At 41.6% G+C, this 7,782-nt stretch overlaps 1 long non-coding RNA gene across 1 annotated transcript; it reads right to left on the minus strand.

Moving 5' to 3' along the window:
* Positions 1 to 559: 559 nt before the first annotated feature.
* On the minus strand, positions 560 to 3,006 carry LOC143172583 (uncharacterized). The gene is made up of 3 exons (XR_012997365.1): positions 2,750 to 3,006; positions 1,679 to 1,739; positions 560 to 687 (listed from the first exon to the last, which is right to left on the minus strand). It is a non-coding gene; the product is annotated as an uncharacterized LOC143172583 (long non-coding RNA).
* Between the last annotated feature and the right edge of the window lie 4,776 nt (positions 3,007 to 7,782).

Here is a 7,782-nt window from a genome sequence, read left to right on the forward strand (position 1 = left end):
GTTTGACTGGGCAAGGGGACTTGTGCCAATTAATTTAAGCACTTCTTAAAAAAAAACCATGCAACTTTTGAATAGAAATTGAGAAGGAGAAAAGGGGAAAAGCCGGTCAGAGTCAGAGCCCCGGGGCTCACAGCCCTGCCACACACTTTGCTGCTCTGAGGCCAGCAGTCAGGTCTGAAGTCTTTTCTACATTTTGCATTGATGTAAACACCAAAGCTACAATTTGCTGTACCATTTCTCCACACTCCTTTCTTGAAAGTAGCTGCTAAAATACAGGGTATTACCTGAAAGTTATGCTCACTATGAAAAAAAAAATCATTCTTTTGCCTGAATCCAGAGGAGAAAAATCCCTCAGTTTAGCAAGACACGTGGCCACCTTTATTCAATTGCTGTGGCTATCAGAAAATGGTGCCTAGGTCTACATGCCTGATAAAAGGTGGGAACTTCAACTTCCTTTCAAAGGTAGTGGGATGTTCAGGAGAGTGTGGGGTAACCAAGGAACGCCAGATCACAAGACAAATGTCCTGAGGAAGCAAATGAAAGAAGATAAGCACCAGCCTTGACTTCCACGGTTTAATAGAAGGTTTGATTGGTGTATACAGATCAGAGGTGAATTTACAGTGTCTTTGCAGGCTAACTGCCTGACATAGATGGCTTCATGGATTCACTGCTATCATTTTTCACCTTCTGAAAGAAAAAATTATTTTTAGCTATGTTGTTGGAGTAAGGTTTCCAAAAGTATGCAGTCATTGACTCAGCATCCCATTGGCTTTGAATTCATTGCAGTAAGGGAAAGGCGGCCAAGAATTTTTTGGGGTTTTTTAATCCCCAAACCCAACAAACCCTATTGACCAATATCTAAACTCTTATTGTTAAAAAGGCAGTACTGGGAAACTTCTCACAACTTCTAATGAGATTTCTTCCATCTCCCTGCAGAATTTGGAGAGAGACTGAATTTAAGCTACATTTGGTAAGGTTGCATTTTTAACAGAGTATCTTCCTTAATATCAATAGTCAAGTTCACAAAGAGAGACTGTTTTCATTACAGCTACTGGACTTCCAGATGTTTCCTCTTAGTCAAAATCGGGGCCAGTGAGGAGATCAGGTGGACAAAGCACTCCAGCTAAAGCTTTTTTAAAACACTTTGCAGTGTATCTGGATCACACTATTTCATACATTAGTCAGAATATTTCCCTCCACTCCAAATAAGCATAATCTTAGTAGGAAAATAAACACTAACATTCCCACGTAGGTCTGTGGCTACCAGGATGTGCACTGGATTAAGTTATCTGAGTTTTGAAATGTTCCACTCTAAATCTCAGTCAGATACTTTGCTGTATGTGTGTCTTATTTTCCTCACGGTTCATTCACGTATAGTTCTTGTGCATTTAGACTATCACTTGCAGGGTTTTGGAAGCCATCCGTAATAACACATCCGGTATTCTTGAAGATACTCTATCCTGGTACCTTCAATGTTAGCAGCCACCTAGACATCAAAGGTTTGCATTTGGCACAAGCAACTGTGCAACCAAATGAGTTGCTTAGAAATTCACAATAATACCAGGCAACAGCATTAAAACTGCTGTTAGATACAAAGTTTGTGAAAAGTTTAACCCAAAAATTACTCTACAAAAGAGCATTGTCATAACACTTAACTGGGAATGCAAACATAGCTTACCTGAAAACTTTGAAAGTAGCTGATGTGGTCCCACATTTACATAGCTGTGGTCTATTAAAACCTTCTCCCAGCAAAAAAGCAAAATAAAATTGCTAGCACCATTGTTTCAAAAGAGCATTTTGTATTATTATTATTATTATTATTATTATTATTATTATTATTATCATAGTTCAGAATGAATATGAGTCTTAAATCCCCTGGTACAATACAGAGTGATCGCCCTTTCATGACCTTCCCTGGCAATGCCAATTATCTGAGCTCACAAATTTTACAGCATACCCATGGGAAGACCATAAGTTCAGACCTCTGCTGCCTTTGTAAAAATGAATGTTTCCTAGTTTGGAGACTTTATTATATGCTGCACATAAAAAACATGTGCATCCTGCTGTACATAGAGACCTTCAGGAATGTATAATTCAACCTGCTGTTCTCTTTGAGCTGCATTAAATTTGGACTTAGTTGTGTCTCCTCCAAGGCACTGTACATCTCTCACTCCTCCCTTCTCTGCTACACAATTTCTTTCTGATTTTCCCACTGCACATTTTAACCCATGTGGCCTTTGGCTGTAGCATTAGAGAACCTTTTAGACTACCCTGAAATTTTATCTCATCAACCTTTTAGTGAACCAAGAGGAGTCTGGAGCAGTGAGGATGCTCCTTTCTCTCAAGCCTGTTTAGATCAAATAGACAAGCAAATGTGTTTGCTTGCACCTGCCAGTTCAGGTTCTCTGCTTCTACTATTGCTAACTGCACCAAGCACCAGCAGGCAGGAAGCTCTGTCTAGTTTTAGGAAGCTGCCTTATGTTGTCATCACTAGACGAAAGAGACTAAAGTTTTGGAAAAATCCACCTGAGCACCTTTTCTATCTCCTCCTGACCCTGCTATACAGAATTAGACAAAGCTCTGCAAAAGAAGAAGTAACTCCTTTCAATGACACAGAAAGAATGCTGCTCTTCACTGGCACATGTGTGGGAAAAAGATCCAAATTCTCCAGCCACATTTCTAATGACATGTGCAACTGAGAAGAAAAACTCCCAGTACCGTGATGACAGATACACTGAACTACACATACCTGTAACAAACACGGCATCTCCATAACACTCTACCGAAAGCAACATAACCTTTTCCATTCACCTGCCTCTTCCTGCATGCACAGGAGAGAAGATGGGTTTTGCAGGCTCTCCGGAGGTCTGAAGGCTGGGACACCAGTGAAGGAGTGAGCCCAAGGTCAGTGATGGGGTGCAGAGAGGTGCTTGCCAACACTCTTCCTGTCTTGACTTGAGCTTGAGTCTTCAGTTGTCCGAACTATGTATGGCTCCCACCCAGCCTACATGCTCCCTGTCCTTTCTGGGCTGCCAGAGGAGCTGGTGCGTGCCAGGGAAGGAGTCAGAGAGCTACTGAGATACGCAGCCAGACCTGTGACTCTGAAGTGATCCAGTGCCTACCAATACAGACATAGGAACACCCATGTAGGCACAGAGTCTTAAATAACCTGGTCCCCAGGTCGCTCAAAGGTTTGTGCGTAAACACTGGCCAGCTGGTGCATTTGCAATTCTCCGTGAGATTCATTGTGTAGTGAGGCGGTGACGTGTTGAGAAACAGCCTCCGTGTCAGGGTGATTTACTCTCTGAAGGGACTCTAAACTCCCAAGAAATCTGTGCTTTAATAGGGCTATTATGAAAGGGAGATCAAATTTTCAAAATGAAATCAAAGGAAGAAAGACACACAATGCTTTTAGTACTATATAATTCAAAAAAATTCAGAAAAACATAACCAAATGCAAAGGTTCCTAGTCAGATTTGCAAAATCCATAAAGCAATAGCAGGTGTTTAACCCAGTGCATGGATGACATAGAGCAGGAATATTACAATACGTTACATCTGTGCCATGTGGCTATGTTGATAGTAATGCTTGGGTCTACCTTTTTGGTTCCTGAGCTGCTGTTACCACTGCACCTTCTGAACTACATGGCTGTAGATGTTTAAATTTAATGCAGAAGAGGGCTGTCAGAGTCGTGCAATGTTTCTGAGTTTGACAGCCTGCACAATTCACGACAGGATTTTCTTTTTCTGTACAGCAGTTGCTAACAGGAACATAACAACCTCCTACAGTTTTTGTGCATGTTTAGTCTCCGAACAGCAGGAAGACGTTGACGAGTGATGAATAGAAGCTCCTTTTCTATTGCTTTGAAACTCCGTTAGTGTACTTGTACTTTAAATTATGGGAGAGCGTTTTCTCTGGCTGATACCCTGTGGTTAGTGAACCTGCACATGGGATGCAACGTAAATGGGAGAAGCCGGACGAGAGCTAGATATAAGCATTTCCCATGCTATGAGTTCATTAGTGATGTCAAAAGCATGACATCAAATTATTGCAGCTTGACTTTTTCCCCCCACCTAAAACTGTCAGTCTCTAAAAAACAGGGGGGGCGTGTTTCACCTACCTAGGAAGCAGTGGGCAGTACAGAATCTGTGCAATTTTGGTGCCTAAGCAGGAATCTTGTGGCCAACCATTGCAACCCGGTCCAGGACATATTGGCAAAGCAGCTCTTCAGAAAAGACAAAAGATTTCTCATGTTAGGAACAGAGCATCCAGTAACATTTAAAGGATTGCGTACAGTCTCTTCTGGAAAGAAAAAATGCACATACAAAGTTGTACAAGGTAAATCCAGCTAGTTGCAATAGCCTGGTTTTGGATTAAATATCTGGTCATTTGGTTGGGGTTTGGGGTGTGAGGGGGTTTTTTGCTACCCAAATCAACTTAGTTCTGATCTTAAAATTGGAAAATTCATTAAATGCCACATGCTCTGAATTAAGCAAATACAAGGAAAGTAAAATTTTAATTTGCTTTCTTTTTTTCCACTAAAGAGCATAACATAAACTACAGCTGTTTTGTTTTCAACTTTTATAAAATTCTGAGAATAATTTGCCAATAACAATCACATCACTGAAAAATAGCAGTGGCTGAATGTCACCTGTAGGGTCCAAAAGTCTCTTTAGGAACACTCACAATCTTTTTCTTTGTACATCAACCCTCAAAAATTTGCTGAAGTTTTATCAAATAAGATGGCAATATGTTGGGGTTTGGGACCTTTGAACTTCCTTGGTGGCTGTAACGAGTGCTGATAGCAGATTAATACCTCTGAAGGCTGCTCTGAAGTTCCTTAAATTCCCTAGGAATATAGTGTCTATACTATAGGCCTTGGCAGCGGTGTTAGCTGCTCATAGTGATGCAGGACAAGGATGCAGGAGGAAGAGCTGGGCTGGGGGAGACCCTCACACAAAACCTCTCGTCTGTAGGGCTGAGGGTAAGAGGATTTGTTTCCATGTTTAGGCCATAACTAAGCAAGGAAATGTGGTAATGTCTTGTGATGGAGGTATTTTTCAGCTTCCACTACAAGAAAATAGGACCAAAAGATTTTGTTTTACTAGTGAGGCTTTATTGATTTCCAGCAGTTGGGTAAAAAAAGAAAGGAAAATGATGCAAATGGAGGCTTATCTGCTTTGTGTTCCAGTGGTGGCTGGAAATTTGGGTTTTAAGCATTGCAACCTAAAGGGAGATGATCAAAAGTGCCCATTCTGGAAAAGAAAGATAAATCAAATCTCTGTGTCTAATCATTTTTCCTCATCAGTCTTGTCTGTGACTGAGGTGACATTTTGAGTACGACATAAATACATTCTGCTCTTGTTATAAGACTCTCTGCTATAATAGACTTTGATATAAATCTGTGCTATCATGCTTCCCTGTGCCACCACAATTCATGACACCCTTGTTGCAACAACATCGTTTACAATATTCCAAAGTAAACTGCAGATATTGCTGTAAAGAGATGTTTACTATTATTTTCATGTTTTCCCAGATTGCAGACATAATGTGATTCTGGTCTCTAGATATTTAACTAAAAAAAAGCAGGTTTCCATTTTATTTTAAACGATTGATGTCCTGGTTTCAGCTGGGATAGAGTTAATGTTTTTCCTAGTAGCTGGTATCGTGCTGTGTGTTGGATTTAGTGTGAGAATAGTTGATAACACACCAATGTTTCAGTTGTTGCTGAGCAGTGCTTACACTAACCAAGGACTTTTCAGCTTCCCATGCTCTACCGACTGAGAAGGCTGGAGGTGCACAAGAAGCTGAGAGGGGGCACAGCCAGGACAGCTGACCCAAACTGGCCAAAGGGACGTTCCATACCATGTGACGTCATGCTCAGTACATCAACTGGGGGGAGTTGGCCGGGGGGCAGTGACCGCTGCTCGAGAACTGGCTGGGCATTGGTCAGCAGGTGGTGAGCAATTGCATTGTGCATCACCTATTTTGTATTATTATTATTATTATTATTATTATTATTATTATTATTATTATTATTATTATTATTTCCTTTTCTGTCCTATTTAACGGTCTTTATCTCAACCCAAAAATCTTACCTTTTTTCCCCCCTGATTCTCTCCCCCATCCCACTGTAGCAGGGCAGAGAGTGAGCGAATGGCTGTGTGGTATTTAGGTGCCTGCCGGGTTAAACCACAACAATTGAACATTACTTAATTTTTCAAGTCAGATTCTTTCACACAATTCCAAAAGCCTAAAATATGATTTATAAAACTGTTGAGAGTGAATGGCAGGAGCATACTTATCCACGTCAAAATTTATAAAGCTCAGTCATTTAGATCTGGATTGTGCCACCTTTACCTGTGTCCCCACATGTAAGTAATCTAATCTGCAGCACAGCCTCCACTCCCAGAATCATGAAGAAGTGTCAGGGCTCCGCCTCCATTCCCTTTACATTCCATTTTGAAAATCAAGCTCTTGGCAGTATCTCCCACCTACATGCTACTCATTCAGCTACAAATCCTAAAGTCTTATTAGCCCTCTTTTATACCCTCTTTTGTACTTAGCTCAAGTAAGATCAAGATGCAAATAAGAAACCTGAATAAGATCCAGGAGAAAGAAGAGACAATGAATGCATTCTTGTCTGTTTTGAAAACTTTCCCTAAAAATTTTGTTGGACTGACAAATCTCTTTTTAAATCTGACCTTTTAAGAATTTCAGGGTTTATTATGGGAAGGAAAGAAAACAGGTGCCCCCAAACCCACTGTGCCTGAGAAAAGAAACAAGAGTTTTAAAAGGCTGGGGGAAATCTGCTTTCATTAGTCCTGCCTTTTTCTGGGGGGGAGAAAGCAGGGAAATATTTCTGCTGCTTCTCCATTTCTTCTCCCCTTTCTGTAACTGGCCACTGGAAAAAGGTGAGGAGCAGGGAGTGGAATTTCACAGGAAAAAAAAGTCTATTTCTTTAAGATAGGTATCTTCTTGCAAAATGTTCTCCATGTGCCACAGAGTTCTGTGTTGGCCAGCTGCAGCACAGGAGCCTGAAGCAAGTTAGGGAAGAAGCACAGTCACCATGTGGCATTTCTCAGCCCACTATGAGCCCGAGGGTATCTTTATGAAATAAACCACTGGCCACCTGATGGGACATTGCTGTGGTGGTTTTTCTTTACAACTAAATGCAAATTAATTTCACATTTTGAATGCTGTCATGTTCCACTTTGTCCCTCCCGTTTTAGTGAGAGGGGACCATTCATGCATTGATTTAGCACTTGTTTTTTCTTTTTTCAGTAGTTGCATGAGTGGGTTTTTCAAACACAGATGTGATGGATGAGCCATGGCCACCCTTCAGAAGTGCATCTGCCATCTGTATCCCAGTTCACCTCAGCCAGCGGCTTGGAGGCGCCCGAAGCCTCACTCCATGGTGAGGGAGCGCACCCTTGTTTTCACTTCTCGCGGTACCAAGCCAGCTCCTCAGAGAGACAGGGCAGGCCTGTTTGTCTCCTGTTTCATCTTTCTCATCTGGCTATGACTTTCAGTTAAGGGATCAACTTAATGGTGCAGGACTTCACCCCAGGGCCAAGCAAACTCCATAAACTCCCTATTACATGATGGGTCTGAAGAAGGGTAAAAAAAGTCTATTTTAGACAAAACAGAGGAGAGGACGGTGCACAAATAGAAATGCAGTGTTGGTAAGGGCACCAAAAGGTGGAACCCGTGCATGTTGGTCCCAACAACTTGCGGGCATGCTGTGACCTGTACGCAGCATCAACCTCAGCCGGAGCTACA

This window comes from Aptenodytes patagonicus, chromosome Z (genome assembly GCF_965638725.1).
Source record: "Aptenodytes patagonicus chromosome Z, bAptPat1.pri.cur, whole genome shotgun sequence".
NCBI classification, from domain to species: Eukaryota; Metazoa; Chordata; class Aves; order Sphenisciformes; family Spheniscidae; genus Aptenodytes; species Aptenodytes patagonicus.